The following is a 20,741-nucleotide window of genomic DNA, read 5'->3' as shown; positions in this document are numbered from 1 at the left end:
TGTGTGCACACATCTAGACACACATGTAGATGTGTGTGTGTGTGTGTGTGGAGAGAGAGAGAGAGAGAGAGAGAGAGAGAGAGAGAGGAAATCAATGTTTTCTCTTATTTTATAACAAGGAATCGAAGGGAGTTTACCTAGTTGTAAAAATGTGCTCTTTTCCCCATATTAGTACTCTATGATTGAGCACTTCCTTTATGAAGATAATAGGAAGTAGTCTTAGCGTGATTTGTAAGACAAACTTGTAGATATCAACAAACCCCTCAACAAGGTGAAAGAAGCATGTAGCGATGGTAGTAACGACTCCATTCACCATTTAATCTACACATCTCATACCATAAGTGGGTGTGAAAATTCTATAAGACCGTTGTCTATTACAAGCTATGATACACTTAACAAAGTAATCAAGTACATGCTTTTGGTACCACTACATCAGGTAACCTTAGAGTCTTTGTTTGAGATAAGGCCTAAAACAATACAAGTGTGTATCAAATGACAATTTGGATAACACATCGATGGGAACATGTGAAAAGGGGCCACACACATATATCCTTGAGGGGGACAAAGATGATTAGACACCTTTGCATCCTAGAGTAGCTTAAACTTTGATGTACCAAAAAACAAGTGTCTAACACAATCTTGTTTGAGCTATGACTGGACTTTTCCACTACACAATAGTTGCTTTTAACATGTAGACATGTCTATTTGGGAGAATCGCCAATAAAAAACCAAGCTTAATTTGGCCATTTTGAAGGCTAAAGAGGGTGGGTCTAGAAACCTATAGGCTCAAACTTTTCACACTTAGGAAATTTTCCAAGCTCTACTTCTATGACAACAAATGGCACATATCACTACGTCTGCTTTTGGCCACACAAGTTTCTATATGCGTAGCTGGTGATGGGTGTGCTATAGCCTTTAAAGTGTTTGCATATGAACCTAGCCTTACTTCTTTTCACAAGCAAGGGAACCTTCATCTTTACCTTTGACGCACGCCCCTTAAACTTGTGTAGGTCAATATCCGAGTTTCCTATAAATGGAACCCTTCAGAGCTTCGTCGGCTTATTTGTATGTAGGCTGGTATTGTACCTCGCGTTTCCCTGCTGCACCGCCAGCTCTGCCCACGTTCATGAGCCCAGCTTAAGCACCTCATCACCATTACTCCCACCACAAGATGATGGCAATGAAGGCATTTAATCTAATCTTATGCTTAGCTCTTTGCATGCATGAGTCCATCGCTGTTAGAGATCCGCAGCTAGATTCCAGCTACCATTTGCTGCTCATTGCCCCACTGCAAGAAGATGAAGCGTTGCTCTCACATGAAGCAGAGAGTGTGCAGTGGACAAATAGTGCCCAAGATGCTAGTGGTGCAAGCCTTACAATAAGGGTGATGCATAGAGACTCGCCTGACTCTCCCCTAAGAGACCTGCAAGCTACACCCAAAGAATTGCTCACAGAAAGCCTCAAGAGATGCAGCTAGAGTTGTAGCCCTCTCCACTAGAGCTAAACTGGCCTCTAATGGAGTGAAAAATGGCGATCGTGCGGTAGAAACAGTAACCTACACTGCTGAAAAGGAGTCCGTAGGTGGCTTCACTGCCCCTCTGATGTCTGGGTTGAACCAAGGGAGTGCGGAGTATTTTACAAGGCTAGGGGTGGGCACTCCAGCAAGGCAAACTTACACGTTTGTGGACACTGGTAGTGATGTAATGTGGCTGCAATGTGCTCCTTGTGTAGCTTGCTACGCTCAAACAGACCCCGTGTTCAACCCTGCATCATCTTCTTCGTTTAGGAGGCTTCCATGCACGTCTCCCATGTGTGCTATGCTAGAGCTCCATGGATGTGAAGCAGAGACCCACGTCTGCCTCTACCTAGCGGCCTATGGAGATGGGTCGTTTAGCCAAGGGGAGTTTCCCATGGAAGCTCTCAGCTTCACAGGAGTAACTATGAAGAGTGTGGCTATGGGGTGCGGGCATGACAATGAGGGCCTTTTTGCAAGGGCTGCTGGCCTCTTAGGTCTTGCTGGAGGCTCTTTGTCTTTTCCTTCGCAAATGGGCAGCCAACAAGGTTTCCAAGTCGTGTTTGATGTTGTCTCCTCCCGCCTTGGATTTGCTGCAAATCAATGCTAGAAGTCGAGCGAGAAGATGATTACTGCAGAACTTCGTATTTTTCTTTAAAAATTGTGCAGATCTGGGTATAGTCTATTATTACCTAGCCTTTTCGTGTATACGTTTGGTTTTTTCGCTTGTTAAAATACATCTCGACTTCAGTGTTCACGAAAAACCTAGGTTTAGTATGGCAAATTTTGAAAAATAACTTTCAAATTTCAAAATAACAATTCACAAAAACCTACAATGGGATTTTAGTTATAATTTTGCTAAAACCTTTAAAATTTTTAAAAAAACTTATAAAAATTTGAAGTGGAAGGTTTTATGAATTGTTGGGAAAAATGTTTTCTACGAACACTGCTCTACTTCATGTTAAATACATATGTACTTAGTGTCTTGGCAGTATGACTATTTGAATCACGGATTGAACCGGTTCCTATAATTGGTCAATGTGAGATGTCATGTACTTTTCTATAACAACATTAGTTTGCTTTTAAAAAAACTTGGGGTCTCAAGCCTTGCTACTTTTTATTTTTTTTAAAAAATAGTTTAAATTCTCTCAAAAACGTTGTTCTCTTGGGGCAACAATTAATCAAGGTTTCCAGCATATTTTTTGAAAGGTCTTTTGAAGATCCTATTTGTCTTATTTAGGAAATATTCTACATGAATGTGTCACTTAGGACCCACTACATGCATGGTTGGCTTAGGTCATCTCTCTTTGTGTTATTTTTCTCGTTGTGTAGGTTCTCTCTCTCTCTCCCTGTCTCTCAATGAACCCTTGGGACTTCATATGCACATGGATATAAGTGGTGGTGGAGGTGGAGAACTCGAGGTGGGGGCATCGTAGCTCTCATAGGAGGGGGGCATGGTTGAGGTGTGGGGGGCTTTGGGAGGAGCCAAGGTTGCCAACCATTTGGAAAAGCCTTGAGGCTATGTGGTTTGACCTTGGCTTCCATTACTTAATGTCCATTTTCAATGCATATAAAAAGTGAATATGCAACAATAAATAAAAACCATGAATGCCCTTGCCCATAAAAGGCATGTAGTGTTGTGCTTGCGACAATTGTATGGGTGATAACTTACATGGTGGATGCATGTTCTGGTTTACCATCAAGTAGACACAATGTCTTGCCATTGGCTCACCCATTGGTACATCATGAGAAACAAACAAAATGGAGAGAATGTTCTACCTCTAGCCATATTTTTCTCTTCCATGCATTTACTTTACTCACGGGAGAGACACTCTATAAATGTCCATATACACAATTATTTATTTTTCTCTAGTAAATTATGTGTGTTTGGATTTTGAATTTAAAACCCCCTCTATTAAATGCTCACATATACATTGTTTAATCCTTTCTTGTACGGCATGCAAATTGCTCACCTCCATGCACAAGCATGCTATGTTATTTGTATATAATGTGATTCCCTTGGAAATTTACTCAACTATTCTCATGCTTGAGGACTTAAGGCTATGTTGAGACTTTAGGAGCTCAATGATATAAACCTTTTTTTTTTTTTGTTCTTCTCAAGACTAGGAGATACTAATAGTATTGCTATGTTATTTCAACTTTGTGAAAGTTACAAAAATACATTAGGTTGTCTTGTAAAAGAGAAGGTGCTACACTTAAAGTAAAATAAGTTAGTGTCTTGATGTTTATTGCTAGTAAACACAAGAAATACCCAAATGGTAGACATACATTATTGAAGTAGTCATTTTGTGCCTAAAAGATGATCTAGACTATGTAAATGTCAATGAGAGAGAAATGCCCACTTGCAAAAGAGGTTTACATATAGCAACCATAATACTAGTTTGAGAAATATGAACGCATCAGTCAAGAAGCAGCGGAACTAATGGAAGCTCCAATTAGAGCTAAATACCTAGGAACAAATGATTAGATGGAAACAACCAGACTTTGTATGAAAAGCATGGCAATGAGAAGGGCTTCAGAGAAAGCAAAGGCTTTTAGTGAGAGGCTCAACCAACCAAACGCTAGATAATATGAGGTTCTGAAGTCTACAAAAGAAGCACAAGAAGCATAGAAAACACACAAGGAAGCACAACTGAAGGAACCCAAGCACCAACAGGCTAAACCAATAGGAGAGGAATCCAAGAGGACTATAGAAAATCCTATCGCGCGGATACCTATAAATAGTGTTCACATCACTCCTTAAGGAGGGGTTCCAGTTCTTTCATTGTGTTCTATATTCTACTCTGCCTTTGTGTGTTAATTTGTTGATGAGAATCGAAGCATCCATCGTAGAATATTTAGGAAATAAGGATATATTGACTCTCAAACAAAGGAGAGAAGTCCAAGAGCAAGTAACCTAGGAAATCTGTCTCTCGAGGAGGAGAAGGGAAGGCTGAAACTCTTAAGGTACCATTGTATAAACACCAATTCTTAAAAACACATTCCTGATACCATAAGGCAACAACTCAATTCTTACTCATTCATGATATCATAAGGCAACAACTTGAGGGACTACATAATCCAAAAAATGTCAAACATGTCCTAACTATCAATGTCTATGGCGATGCATGTCATTCACTTTAGACTAAACAACCATGAGATATAAGATTGTGTGTAAAGTCCACGAATTCTTGAGATAAATGCCTTGAATGCAAGAGCCATTCCAAGGAAGGACTTGATAGATTTTTTAAAAATGAAAACCAAGTACAAACCGCACGATTGATAGGATCATATTCTGTTATGAAACTGGAATTTATTGAAATGGTAATTTTATGATGTGTTTCATTTATCATGGATATTTATTTTTTATTATTAATTGCATGGTGAGTGACTTAACGTTCGCACCTTGTTGGGTAGATAGTAACTAGATATAATATTTTGCATGTGTTTTTTATAGCAGATCTATGGTAGGGGTAGTGTGAGTGACTTGATGAGGCTTCTATATATGTGCACATTTTTGGCTAGTTATTATTTTGGATTTATGGCCTGTCATTATTTTGTAGCCAAATGGCGATGCTTTGATGGATAGGGGGCAGGGGAATGCGAATATCTTCAACAAAAAAAATCCCTAAAGTTTCTCTTCTTCTTTCCCTCCCTTGTGTGCAAGGTTGTATGCTTAGCTTAACATCTCCACTCCCTTTTATCAACTATTGGTAAATTTTAGATTGGTCCTTGGAAAAATCTCTACATTTGCTTGCATAAAATATTAAAATATTAAGAATTGCAAGGATGGTCCTGGCTCCATTCCCCACTCCCATTGTGTCAACCAGTGGTAAATTTTAGAATTGTCCTTGGGCTAATCTCTTGAGAGAATGGCCCTAGGGCCATTCTATCATGCAATCTTGAGAGAATTGCCCTATGGAATACAAGATAATCTAGATTGACCCTTGCAAGAGAATCTAGCTTGGCCCTAGGGCCAAGCTACCATGAACAAATCTACATCATCTTTGCTGTGGTAGATTGTCTACAATCAACAAAGCAGCACCATCTTTGCAGGTAGATTGCCCTAGGGCCAAGCTGCCAACAAAGCTGATGCAGATTCTTTTTTGATAGCATGGTCCAGGGGTCAATTGAGAATCTCTTGTGTGTGGTAGCTTGGTCCAATGGTCACTCTAGATTCCCTTGTGTGTCCATTCTCTAAAGATTGCATGGTAGAATGGCCCTGGGGAAATTCTTTCAAGCACCTACATAATGTGCTTGAGACTTGCCCTAGGGCCATTCTCAGCTGGCTAGTATCAACTGTTGGAAAGGCCATTCTATCTACATAATGTGCTTGAGACTGGCCCTAGGGCCATTCTCCACTTGCTTGTAATCAACTGTTGGTAAATTTTAGAATGATCCTTTGGCCAATCTCTGCTGAGATATCGAGCTCGTCTAGTGAGGCGGTGGCCACTGATGACCCGCCTGGGGGATAGGCCCCACACTTACACCACTGGCATGGTTGGTGAGATCATGGGAGATATGCGGCCAGTGGGATGACAGGCTGTGTGACAGCCATTCTAGAGACTGGCATAGTTATAGCGCCAGCTCATTTAGTCGGGTTCACACTATAGAGAACTCGTGTATGTATTTAGTTGAGTACCTTTCATATTGTGTGTACTCTTATCTTGTATATGGTGTGTTGAGTGTTGAGTAGAGAAGAAGAAGATTTCAGCCTCTCACCTTGTGTGTTCTCTATTAGGGTTTTGTGAGTGTGTGTGTGTGCTTACAAGAGCTCAAGCTCTCTTCCCCCCTGCATCTTTTCATGGTATCAGAGCCTGGTTCGTGCTAAGGGCTGAGCTGCAAGCAAGAGAACCATAGGAAGCAGTACGAGGGTAAGAGCTTCAACTACTCTTCCCTATTGTGTTGGTGACTACACCCTTGTCGGGAGCTCTACGGGAGGCACCGGCAAACGGTCTCTGATTGAGGAGCTTTCTTCGCGGGAGTAAAGCTATAGGGCAACTATACAGTCCTATCAGACTACGATTTTCGGGCCGAAAACGCGTTTCGGGCGCGTCTGGACCTCCGTTTTTCAGAAAGCAGGCGATTTCGAGCATTGCGGGTAAGTCATCGATTCTCTGCAGAACTCTATTTTAAGAACTGCAGGAAGACAGATTGATTGTGCAGACACTGTGGGTGCTGCAAAGAGGTCTACAGTTGCCATTGGGTGTATGTATGCACATTGAAGTCACTGGTTGTGACATTTGAGAGTACTACAGTACCGCTGTGCAGAAATACTGCAGGTTGTGCAGAAAAACCAGAGTGCAGTTTCTGGTGAAATTGTGTGTTTGGCAAGATGTCTAATGATGGCATAACACAGATTGTGGCTGAGAAGCTGGATAAGAATAACTTCCATGCTTGGAGGTTCAGGTTGACGAATTTCCTGATGGGAAAAGGCTATTGGGACTACATAGGCACGAAGAGGCACCGGAGATACCGACTGCTGCAGATGTGAAAGAGCTTAAAGACTGGAACCAAGGAGCCAGGAAGGTTATGTATTGGCTCTCCATTAGTATACAGGACACCATGATTGGGCACATTCAAGATGCCAAGTCCCCCAAGGAGGCGTGGGACACCTTGGTAAAGCTCTATGAAACAAATACCAAGGCACGTAAGATACAGTTGAAGAATGAACTTCATACTGTGGAGAAAAAGAGCATGTCTGTGAATGATTATGCGCTGAAGATAAAGGGTATTGTGGAATCCCTTGCATCTATTGGTGTGTCAGTAGATGATGATGACAAGGTGGAAGTTTGTCTACGTGGTCTCGGGCCATAATACAAGGCATTCAAGACGTCCATTCAGACTCGGGAAAACATTCCCAACTTTACAGATTTGGTGTCTATGCTGATTATCGAAGAGAAGAGCTTGGGTGAAGACCAACAGTCTTCACAAAGCAAAAACTTCAGAGCAACAGGCCTTCTACACGAGTTCAGGAAGAGGACGAGGTAGAGGAGGCCGTGGACGCGGTCAAGGAGGTGGCCGAACAGGTAATCAGAATTATGGCCAGCAGCAGCAGCAGCAACAGTCCTAGAATCAACAACAACAACAACAACACGCAGGTGGAAGAGGCAAATTCAGAGGCAGGGGGAGTCAAAGAGGTCGTGGAAATTGGCAAAGACAATATAATGATGCACGTGAATGCTATTACTGTGGTAAGCCTGGCCATGTGCAGGCAGAATGCTATAAGAAGCAAGCTGACATGCAAAATGGGAAAGTGCAGCAAAACAACTATGCATCCTCAAGCAGAAATAATGAGGATAATGAAAGGTTGCTTGTTATGCAGCATGTCGTGAATGCCATGTCTGAAAATGTTGATGCAGCACAAAAAGATAATGTATGGTATGTGGATTCAAGCGCTTCGAACCACATGACGAGTCATGGGGAGTGGTTCAAGGAGATGAAAAACCCGGAAAGACCAGGTTTTGTGGAAACAGGGGATGACACTGCTCATCCAATTGCCCATGTTGGAGATGTGCCATTGTCTATGCAGGATGGCAAAGTGAAGTACCTTGCAGATGTACATGTACCGAACATAACAAAGAATCTGGTTTCAGTTGGCCAGGGTTTGCAGGTTCGGTTTAACCCTGATGGGTGTTATGTTGAAGATTTCAAAGATAAGTGCAGGTTGGTTGCAAAAGGCAACAAAGTGGGCAGAATGTTTACGTTGGATGTAGACATGCCTGAAATGAGTGCTGCGATGTTTGCAAATGGTTCAGGAATTGTTGCAGACACAGACATTTGGCATAAAAGGATTGGACATGTAAATGTGCAGAGATTGAAGTCTATGCAGACAAAAGGAATTGTGACAGGGCTGCCAAAATTTAAAGTGGAAGGTATGCAGAAAATATGTGAAGCATGCCAATTTGGGAAGCAAACAAAGCATGTGTTTCCACGTAACAGATATGTGAGCAGAAATGCACTAGATGTTGTGCATTCAGATGTATGGGGTCCTACGAAGACCATATCTATGGGAGGCTGCAGGTATTATGTGACTTTCATTGATGACCACACAAGGAAAGTGTGGGTATATTTCATGAAGGAGAAGAGTGAGGTGTTCACTCACTTTCAGAATTTCAGAGTTTTGGTTGAAAAGCAAACAGGGAAATATGTAAAGTGCCTAAGGTCAGATGGAGGGGGAGAGTACTTCTCCAATGAGTTCTCTGAATATTTAAAGAAGAATGGTATTCGGAGACAGTTTACATGCAGATACACTCCGCAGCAAAATGGAGTTGCTGAGCGGAAAAATAGGCACATTGCAGAGATTGCGCGAGCATTGATGGAAGAGAAGAATATGCCGCATTGCTATTGGGCTGAGGCTGTTTCTACCGCAGTATACATCATGAACAGGATGCCAACTGCAGCCATACATGATGTAACTCCAGAGGAGAGGTTTACTGGCAGAAAACCAGATTTGTCTCATCTGAAAGTTTTTGGATGCATTGCATATGTGCATGTGCCAGATGAGCTGAGAACTAAGCTGGATCCGAAAGCTGAAAAATGTGTGTTTATTGGATATTCCCTTGAGCAAAAGGGATACAGGTGTTATAACCCTGCTACACGTGAGTTGAGGGTAAGCAGGGATGTTGTGTTTGATGAGATGAGCAGCTGGTATGTTGCTGAAAAAGAAGCTGTTGGGGCTGATGTGAGTGGAAGTGTGGTTGCATAGAATGCAGGTCAGCAATCACAGTCTTTGAGTGGACCAGGAGAGTCCTCATCTAGTGGGTCTATTGATAGACCATGGAGTGGCAGGCTGCGTCATAATACCAGCCCTGCAAATGTGATTAGTACATCACGAAAAGGAAAAGAGAAAGTGGTTGAGCCCCTTGGTATGCCTGACATTTCTGCAGGGCATTCTCATGTTGATGGAGAGTCTAGTGGCTCAGATATGAGCCTTGATGAGGAGTTTGGGATCCCAGCTATGAGAACACCTGGTGTAAAGAAGGCTATGAAAGCCATGAATGAAAAGCTGCGAAGATCTGGGAGAGTGAAAAATCCTGTGCAGAGATTTACCTATGATGGTTATGTGGCACATCACTATGCATATATGGCAAAGGTTGTGCAGGTTGTTGAGCCCACATGCATTGATGAGGCTGTTGGAAATGTGTGTTGGGAGAAAGCTATGGATGAGGAGATGGATGCACTATATGGAAATGAGACTTGGGATTTAGTGCAATTGCCTGAAGGCAAGAAAGCCATTGGATGCAAGTGGGTGTACAAAGTTAAACATAACAGTGATGGGAGCATAAACAGGTACAAGGCTAGATTGGTAGCCAAAGGATATGCGCAGACATATGCGATTGATTATGAGGAAACTTTGAGCCCAGTTGCCAAGATGGCAACGGTGAGAGTTGTGATAGCAGTGGCTGCGTCAAAGCAATGGTCTTTACATCAGATGGATGTAAAGAATGCATTCTTGCATGGGGATTTGCAAGAAGAGGTGTATATGTTGCAGCCACCTGGATATGAGGATGTGGGTCACCCCGAGCATGTTTGCAGGTTGAAGAAAGCCTTGTATGGCTTAAAACAAGCACCAAGAGCATGGTCTGACAAGATTTCTGAATATCTTGTCACTATTGGCTTTCATGTAGCCAATGCAGATTTCTCATTGTATGTGAGACATGGTGATAGAGGAGTTGTGCTTGTTGTCATCTATGTAGATGACTTGATCATTACGGGGGACCATGATGCAGAGATCTTTGATGTAAAGATCTTGCTAAGACAGAAGTTTGAGATGAAGGATCTGGGGGAGCTCAGATATTTCTTGGGCATTGAGGTGATTAGGTCACCACATGGTATTGGATTACTGCAGAGACAGTATGGCTTGGACATGTTGTCTAAGTATGGTATGACAGGCTGTAAGCCTATTTCTGTGCCATTGGATCAGAATGGCAAGTTGAGTGCAGATTCAGGCGAGATCTTGGAGGATCCTACTATGTACAGATGCATAGTAGGAAGTTTGATCTACATGACGATCACCAGACCAGATTTGAGCTATGCTGTTGGGTTGGTGAGTCAGTTTATGCAGGTTCCACGAAAACCACATTTGGATGCAGTGAGACGCATACTAAGGTATGTGAAGTCTACTTTGCATTGTGGACTATTCTATGAGACTGGGACAGAGATCTGTGTACATGGGTACACAGATGCTGATTGGGCTGGTAGTATCTCAGATAGAAGATCTACCAGTGGATTCATGTTTTCTTTGGGGAGTGCTGTTGTGACTTGGAGCAGCAAGAAGCAGCCTACAGTTGCTCTATCGAGTACAGAGGCCGAGTACAGAGGAGCTGCTATGGCAGCATGTGAGGTAGCTTGGTTGAGAAAGCTACTTGCAGATTTGGGTCTATCAGTGGATAGACAAGTTGTCATTTTCTGTGACAACATTAGCAGTATACAGTTGGCCAGGAACCTGGTCTTTCATGCTCGTACGAAGCACATAGAGATCCACTACCACTTCGTCAGAGAGAAGGTCTTGGCAGGAGACCTTGACCTTGTTTATGTCAGCACAGAGGATCAGGTAGCTGACATTTTCACCAAAGCATTGGGTACAGAGAAGCTCCGTAGATTCAGGGCTTCGCTTGGTGTACATGAGATGGAGTTGAGCTCGAGGGGGAGTGTTGAGATATCGAGCTCGTCGGCGGTGGCCACTGATGACCCGCCTGGGGGATAGGCCCCACACTTACACCACTGGCATGGTTGGTGAGATCATGGGAGATATGCGGCCAGTGGGATGACAGGCTGTGTGACAGCCATTCTAGAGACTGGCATAGTTATAGCGCCAGCTCATTTAGTCGGGTTCACACTATAGAGAACCCGTGTATGTATTTGGTTGAGTACCTTTCATATTGTGTGTACTCTTATCTTGTATATGGTGTGTTGAGTGTTGAGTAGAGAAGAAGAAGATTTCAGCCTCTCACCTTGTGTGTTCTCTATTAGGGTTTTGTGAGTGTGTGTGTGTGCTTGCAAGAGCTCAAGCTCTCTTCCCCCCTGCATCTTTTCAATCTCTACATGTGCTTGGATAAATTTTAGAATTTTCCTTGGGCCAATGTCTTGCAAGAATGGCCCTATGAAACAAAAGAGAATCTAGTTTGGCCCTAGGTCCAAGCTACATGAACAAATCTACATCATCTTTGCTGGTAGAATTGTCATAGAGCCAAGATAACATCAACAAAGCAACACAATCTTTGTTGGTAGATTGGGTCTAGGACCCAAGGTAGCTTATCCTTGGGGCCAAGCTAGATGCTATTATTTGTGGTAGCTAGGTCCATGGGTCACTCTAGATTCTCTTGTGTTCCCTAGGGACATTCTCTCAGGATTGCATGGTAGAATGGCCCTTGGTCCATTCTTGCAAGCACAATGTACTTTAGAATGAACCTAGGGCCAAGCTATTATCAACACATCAAAACCATCTTTGGTGGGAGATTGGTCTTAGGGCCAAGATACCATAAAAAAAGAAACACCATCTTTGTCGGTAGATTGGTCCTAGGGCCAAGCTACGAGCTAAGATGATGTAGATTTGTTCATGTTAGCTTTGCCCTATGGCCAAGCTCGATTCTCTTGTGTGTGGTAGCGTTATCCAAGGGGCACTCTAGATTCTCTTGTGTTCCCTAGGGCCATTCTCTCAAGAGTGTATGGTAGGAAGGCCCTAGAGCCATTATTGCAAGTACAATGTACTTTAGAATGGCCCTAGGGCCATTCTACCTACACAATGTGCTTGAGAATGGCCCTAGGGCCATTCTCCACTCCCTTGTATCAATTGTTGGTAAATTTCAAAATGGTCCTTGGGCGAATCTCTACATGTGCTTGCATAAAATACTAAAATATTAAGATTTACAAGAATGGTTCTCTCTTCGTTCTCCACTCCCATTGTGTCAACCACCACTGGTGAATTTTAGAATTGTCCTTGGGCCAATCTCTTGAGAGAATGGCCCTAGGGCCATTCTATCATGCAATCTTGAATGGCCCTAGAGAGCACAAGATAATCTAAAGTGACCCTTGTAAGAGAATCTAGCTCGGCCCTAGAGCCAAGCTACTATGAATAAATCTACATCATCTTTGTTGGTAGATTGGTCTACCAGTAACCAAACAACACCATCTTTGTGGTAGATTGGCCCTACGGCCAAGCTGCCAACAAAGATGATATAGATTTATTCTTAGTAGCTTGTCCCTAGAGCCAAGCTAGATTCTCTTGTGTGTGGTAGCTTGGTCCAAGGGTCACTCTAGATTCTCTTGTGCTCCATAGGGCCATTCTTTGGTAAAATGGCCCTTGGGCCATTCTCCACTCCCTTGTATCAACTTTTGGTAAATTTTAGAATGGTCTTTTGGCTAATCTCTACATGTTCTTGGTAGAATGGCCCTTGGGCCATTCTTACAAGCACAATGTACAATAGGGCCAAGTGAGATTTTCTTGTGCATTTGTAACTTGGTCCAAGGGTCACTCTAGATTATTTTGTGTTCCCTAGGACCATTGCAAGAGAGATTAGAGAGAAAACTAAACTCTATCTCATGAATGGGGAGAGTGATTATAAAACACAAGAAATTGGCTTTTATACTTTCCAAGTCTTTTGTCACAAGGTCACTCAGGGAGTAAGTGTGACGACCTGAGGCACCCATGATCAAATGGAGAAATTTTATAAGTGTTTAGATTTTTTAGCTAGGTTTCTCGTGTTATATCCTTAAAGTACAAGAATCAAGAGTTTCTTAAGAGTGCTTACAAGACTCGATAGCACCTTAAAAGTGCTTATAACATCAAATGATGGGAATTATAATATAAGTAAAAGACACTCATTACAAAGTGTATGGAAGTTGTCAGTAGAGAGCTGGGTTAGCCAAAAGTGGTTAACACATGTGTCGATCTTAAAAGTGATCCCAAACTAAATTAGGATAGGTTTAGGCTATATTAACTAAGTAATTTCTAATTGATTATGTAATATATCCTTATTTTATACTAAAGATTCATGCTAAGAAAATCTTGATCCTAAAATCTTCAATACAAAATTTGCCCAAATTTTTAAACTTTTATAAAGTGTTCTTAGTACTTATAATTTCTCTTCTCTTCCCTCTTTTTGGAGGAGTGATTAAGAATTGCATAATGATCGGCTTCACGTAAGGTTTTCCACTTTAACCTTCACATTCCACATGAGTATGACAACGAGTGTGCAGGAGAAGCATGGAACAACCCGACTCTTCACCCATGACGTTGAAGCCATTGAGTGTGATAAATGAGTGTGAGAGAAGCACAAAACTGAGTAGCTCTCCACAAGTGAGGGTGAGACTCTTGAGCTCAAGCTTGGTAGTTCAGTAAATTCTCCATACACAAAATTGGCTAACATAAATGGCGCCACTTTCAAGAAGTGCCTTATCACTTCTGGCTGTTGTTGAGCTTCTCATTCTGATTCTAATGGAGTGTACCATTGCCTAAGCACAAAACCGAGTAGCTCTCCACAAGAGAGGGTGAGACTCTTGAGCTTAAGCTTGGCAGTTCAGCTAATATAAATGGTGCCACTTTCAAGGAATGCCTTATCACTTCTGGTTGTTATCAATCTTCTCATTCTGATAATGGAGTGTACCATTACCTAATATATTGAGTAGTGGCATACCATAAAAGGCCTAAACTTTAAACCTAATTAGTGAAAGTTAACCAACCAATGCAATTTTGAAATCAAATCCAAATTAAGGTATAAATACCTTGCTACACATGCCTAAGGATTAATCCAAAAATTGAGAATTATAGTGCTCTTCAAAGAGTGAAAAAATAGATTTGATTAAGCTTCATTTACATGATTTTGTGATTAATTCTTGCCTAATCACATGTACACATGGTGCTAATTAAAAGCCATAATAACATTTAAGGATTAATTCCCAGTGAGGCTGTAATTTGGACAAAATTCTAGATCACAATGGGGTTTCCATGAAAATTTTGATGAAGATTGTTAATTTTAATTAATTTCTATTTATTCTCCATAAGGCCAAAAAGGGAGGGGAGTGGCATTGAAGGCCTTACACCCCTCTTACACCATTATGACAATCACTTACACAAAATTATTATAAGGGGATATTGTGAAAAGAAAGGACAAGGACCACACCCCCCATTGAAAGAGACTGTGTGCACCCCCACTTGCTTGAGTAAATCAAAAAGAAAATTGAAAGAGATGCACACTTTCTTGAGTAAATCAAAAAGAAAATTTGAAGAGTGGAAGATTTAGTTCCCTCACTAGAAGATAGGAGGAATTTAGACTTCAAAATTTGCTTTGGGTGTGTGGAGAGAGAGAGAGAAACACTTATATATAAAGAGAAAGGCACCTTAGTTCTTGGGACACAATTAAATGGAAAGAGAAGAGAGAGAGAAAGACAATCAAATATAAAGAGAAAGGCACCTTAGTTCTTGCTGGCACCCATGCATGAGAGGGGAGGGACATGGAGAGAGAGAAATGAAACATAATTGGGAGGCCATCCTTGTTAAATTTTGAAGTCAATTACGTCTTAGGCTCGGGGGATGCACTACTAAGAAACCCTATGTATCATGTGCGTTCAAGGGTTATTTAAAAGTCCCTTACTTTGTGAATTTTTTTACTTACGATTTTTTTTCAAAATTAATTAAAAAAAATCTCTTCTGTAAATTTACCTTAAAATTTTAAATTAAAAAATCCCTTCATTTGGACTCACATGGTGTGCTTACATATTTTTAAGTGAACCCCCAGATATTAAAGTAGACAAAAGAAGAGAAATGGTGTACTTACATATTTTTAAGTGAACCCTCACATATTAGGGTAGACAAAAGAACCCAGAAAGTGCTCCTACAAATAATTCGAGCACTCACTCCTTGAACATGGAATCCGCCAATGCCTGTTTTGTTTGACAGGATTTCCTAGGTGCCATTCGAGCTTGCCTTGCTGATTCGATGTAAGCTTCAGCAATTTGAGCGATCTCTTCTTTCTGCACGATTTGATCCCCTCCCATGACGTGAATGTTGGTGATGACCACCCTCTCCATATCCGCCAGCTCGTCATCGCCCCCGTGGCTTGTGCCTCTACCTGTGGTCTCCTCCGCCCACCCAAGCTGCCGTCTTTGCCCCGCTTTGCCCTTTGACGTCAACTACCACCCGGTCGATCATTCGCGCACCGGCCACAACCACACGTCCAACCCTTTGCATCACCACCCGCTACCCATCCGTGCCTCTTGGCCGCCGCCGTAGCTCCGGCCTCCACGTGCATAACCAGACCCACCGCCGCCCTATCTCGCTATGCCCTCCCGCTTTGCTCCGCCGCAGATACATTCTAGTGCGCCTCTTCCTTAGCTGCTCTCCCTGCCTCCAGCTATCCGTCGTCCCCGCTCACCGTGCCACCCCGTGCGCAACGAAAAAAAAGAAAAGGAAAGACAAACATTAGGAAACGTGAAACAAATCCACATAATATGATGAGAGAGAAGGAGGAAAAGATGGAAAAAAAGAAAAGAAAAAAGGAAACAAAACAAGGAGAAAAGTAAAAGTAAAATTAAAAGGTGGGCAGGGATAGAGGAGGAGAAAGGAACTAATGGAAGGGAAGGAGAAAAAAATCCAAAAGGAGACAAAAAAATAGAAAAATAAAAGAAAGAGAAAGAAAAAACCCATTTTAGGAAATTGAGAATAAGGGGAAGGGAGAGGGAAATCGCCCCCCCAAAAAAAAAATCAAGTCATCATGAGAAAGAGGAGAGAAAATTCTCAGGAGAGGGAGAAAATTGTTGAAAGAAGAAATGCATAGAGAGAGAAAGTCATTCGACCTCTTGCTACACACCATTCCTCCTTTCAAATAATGTGTCATTCCTCCTAACTAATCACACACAATTTTTTCTCTCGAGTCACATGGTATTCAACGAGGAATGACATTATGTACTATCGAGTTGAGAAATGATGTTTTAGGGAATCACATGTTATGTCGAATTATTGTGCGGCATTTCTCAATCACGTTTTGTCAAATCATGTACCATTCAATAAGGAATGCCATTTTCAGGAATGACATTTTGAGGAACCACATTATGTCGAACCACGAGTCATTCAACAAGGAATGACATTTTGAGGAATCATGTTCTGTCAAATAACTTGCCATTCCTACAAGGAATGAAGTTTTAGGGATGATGTGCTGGTCTTTTGCAAGAATCACATGCAATTCCTCATGTATAATTCCACAAGAATGACATTTTGAAAAAATGTATAATTCCTCATGTATAATTCCACAGGAATGACATTTTGAAAAAAATTGTGTAATTCTTTTCGTGACCTAGTGTGATTTCTACAGAAAACATGTGAGTAGAAATTGAAAACCATATGTTTAGACTGTGAGGGTGCTCAAACTTTAAGCTAAACCGTTTATCCATTTCTCACCCTTACAATAGCACAACTAATCCCCAAGTTCATTCACACTCAGTCACCCTCTACGCATTTGAGCCCTCTTACTAATCACCTAGATGCCCTATCTTAGCGTTCTAAGCACCGGTTACATCGTTTGAGAAATATAAACTATCCAAAACCTATCAAGACACTTTTGGGTGACCCAAACCACATCCCCATACTCCCCAAGTTGTGTTAACTCATAAACACCAAGAAATTTTGATTTAGACTCTTTTAGCAAGCATCATTCACACAATGCTAAGAGCCCAAAGGAAACTCTCATGGAAGCAACATTCACTCCTTGCTTCCATGAGAGCCCAAATAAAGCTTTCCTTTCACCCAAAGGATGTGTTAAACTAGAGACTGAGTGTACACAAGATAGAAACAAGTTGTGATCAATCCATTGGGCACCTTGAGCCCAGTGAAGGTTGTTCACACTTTTAAGAAAGACCCCATTAGAGGTTGTTCATGTGCAAGAGAGACAAAAACCTTTGGAACAAACCTAGGCACATCTAATTGATGACCGGACTTCACACTCATGTTCAAGAATGATAAAAGACCATAGTTAATCTATTTCTCAACTGCCTAGTTGACGTAAGGGTATGTTCACAAGCGGGCTAAAGTGAGAAAAATGTTCATATATTTGAGCTCCCTGCACAAATTTGAGCTTCTACAAAAGCGAAGACACAAGTCACGGACACTCTCACAAATTGGTGGAATTTCCACGAAGCCAATGACCCATGGAGTGGTAGTCTACCCATTTATGCATACACATAGGTAAGTTGATGCTTCTGCATCACATTTCATGCGAAGATAGGTGAAATTATGAGTGAACCCAAGTGTTAAGCACCATTTGCTGACTATCCCATGGACTTCACCCATGTCTAGCGCATTTGGTGTGAATGACATCGGAGAGGGTGAAAAGCACAATGCTAACCCTGCGAGAAGAGATCAATGCACCACCATAATCGCACCATGAACTGGAGGGGCATCTCGACCTTATACACATGTATAGAACTCTAGTAATAGTCCCAAAACTAACACCACATGTACCTCTTCCCCTTAAACATATAGAAGTTTTGAGCATAGTATCCTATATATCACCCAAAGTGTTTGAGCAAATCTATGATGCATTAGGATATATCAATGACTAATCAACAAAGCTACACAACTTTGGATTTTCCCTAATGTCATGGTGTTTGAGTGGTTCCAATAAGTAATGGCATGGTGTCTAATTGGTTCTAATTACTAAACCAAAACACAAGGGAACTTTTACAACTTTGAAAGGGGCCTTCAGCATTCAATTTTTACCACACGGTTCAATGGAGCCATGCTGTTCAACTATAACAATTGAAAAAAAAGCTTGAGGAAACCTTGAGAAACGACATCCATATATACCTTGATTAGCATTACGAGGAAAGGGAAAAGTTAAACGAAAAATTGACAAATAGATAATGGGTTGTTTCCTTCAAGGATTGTGGAATTCAAGATTTCTTACTTGTGAAAGTACCACCTCATTTGTCGAGTGTTGTAAATGGTCCATCTACCTTGACAATAACATGCAAGGAACCCAATAAAATGAAAAAAAAGTGCTAGTAGAAATATTGTCAAGCCTCTTAAATATGACAAGGCCAAAACAAAACATAACAATTGGTAATATAAACCTAGAAGAGCATAAAGGCTTTGCAAGTTTCACTCATCTAATGTTGTTACTTATTGATTCCCAATGGGAATCATAAAATGACCTATAATACTAAAATTTCCCTTTTGTTGAGGCTTCTTTATTGTAACATATAATAGATATGTGTGGTGATTATCCATGTGCCCCCCCCGCTAATGTCGCCTTGCTAGGGATCGAATTAGTCTTGGATATGAGAGGTAAGGAAGTAGAGATATATTCTACTATTATTCTAACTCTATCTTTCCCTTGGATGGAAATCGTTGGTAGAATGTCAAGGAGATGTGTTCTAGAGTAGGACTTGAGCTGTTTTGTGTGACTGTGAGTGTTTAGGAGTGGATTTATGTGATTAGATAGGCTTTCCTTCCAACTTTAACATTTTTTGTGCTTTATGTTGAGATTATTTTACTCTCTACTTAAAGTTGGATTCATATATCCGATTGATCGGGCGACTTGGTTGTCCCCGATTGTGATTTTTCCAAAGAGAAACCAGAAGTTGCAGGTCTGTGTATTATCGAAAACTAAATGCCACAACCATCTTAGATCCTTTTCCTTTACCATTCACGGATTCCTTGCTTGATGCAATAGCCAGCCATGAGATGTACTCCTTCCTGGATGGGTTCAATGGAACAAGTTCAAATAGCCCTAGAAGATCGACAGAAAACAACTTTTATCAACGGAATGGAGAGCCTTTGCATCCAACGTCATGAACTTTGGGCTTAAGAACGCTCCGGCCACATTTTAGTTCATGGTCCATAAATTTTTTACCGATTTTCTAACCACATTCATGCAGGTATTCATTGATGATTTCAGTGTTTTCAAGAAATCATCTCAACATTTAATGAACCTATAGTTGTACCTACTAGCCAAGTGCCTAATTTCCAAATTAAGCTTGAATCCAACTAAGTGTGCCTTTGCCATCATCCACCAAAGCGGTATGCTTCTAGGCCACATCGTCTCCAAGGAAGGAATTGCAGTCGACCCAGCTAAGGTAGGGGTAATCTAATGGCCCTAAGGACATTCTCTCAAGAGATTGGCCCAAGGATAATTCTAAAATCTATGCAAGCACATGTAGAGATTAGCCCAAGGACCATTCTAAATTTACCAATAGTTGATACAACGGAATGGCGCTAGGGCCATTCTCATTGTGTAAAGAGTAAGGTAAGTATAAAACCATAAAATACAATTATATATAGATAAGAGAAAGGATTAGCTGTTACTTATCTTGTTTGCTTGAGTTTCCAAAATGGAATCATTCAAGCGTACACCTTGTGTATGCATCCAAGCCCACAATTGCATATGGGAGGCTCTATATCTATATAATCGTACTCCTCTATTGTTGGGTCACGGCCAACAACCTCTCTCTACAAAAAATAATTGAAAAAATATACAATTAGTTAAAGGAAACAATTTAGTATAAAACAAAATGAAATAGGAGAAGAAAAATAGTAAAATAGATACTTACAAAGCGAGAAATGAAGGAGGATTTTCCTCCCAAGCAAAAGTGTGACGCCCCCCGCTTTCTATAGTCAGGAAGCACTCACAGCCGCTTGTTGCTGAAAAGCATGTGGATGCTTTCTTACAAAGCTCTGTGTGTGCCTCCACTCCTCTTGTGAACAAACGCTAGGCTTTTCCAAATTGTTCTTTGAGTCACACTCTCTTGATGTTTTATTTCTTATTAGAAAGCAAACACTTCATCCTCATCTTCATCTAGTCCTCTGAGAGGGCGAGGCCCGCATGTGGAACAACAAACTCAGTATTGAGCACATCAATAACATATTGCTTTGAGAGCTCATCCCGGGCTTTCCACTTCTTAAAGGAGTTTTTAAACTCCAAGTTAGCATGTATATGCATGCGGTTGATGACTTGCTTCCCTCATGCATCCATCATGAGGGAACCATGATTCGACATCCACATTGTATGGTATGGTTCGTGAATCAAATGGTGAGATGGCTCAAAATGAGCAAATGAAGAACCCCCTGTTGGGGAGATGAATCGAGAGACCTAGTGCTACTTTTTCCAAAGTAAGAGCACTTTGCTCCCTCCCCCCACTACTACGTCTACTAGCCCCCCCAGACTCCCTACTACGATGTCGTGTGTCACGACAGTGAAGATGGACATGAGGGATCAGGGATAGGTCTAGTCGA

The 20,741-nt window shown here is 41.4% G+C and overlaps 1 pseudogene; it reads left to right on the top strand.

The window, feature by feature from the left end:
• The first annotated feature begins 1,174 nt into the window (after positions 1–1,174).
• LOC147634096 (aspartyl protease family protein 2 pseudogene) lies at positions 1,175–2,123 on the top strand (annotated as a pseudogene).
• Positions 2,124–20,741: the final 18,618 nt, after the last annotated feature.

This window comes from Cibotium barometz, chromosome 11 (assembly GCF_041138505.1).
Source record: "Cibotium barometz isolate CiBa-2024 chromosome 11, ASM4113850v1, whole genome shotgun sequence".
Lineage (NCBI taxonomy): Eukaryota > Viridiplantae > Streptophyta > Polypodiopsida > Cyatheales > Cibotiaceae > Cibotium > Cibotium barometz.
Note: the sequence above shows the minus strand (reverse complement) of the source record. Positions and strands in the feature narration are given on the sequence as shown.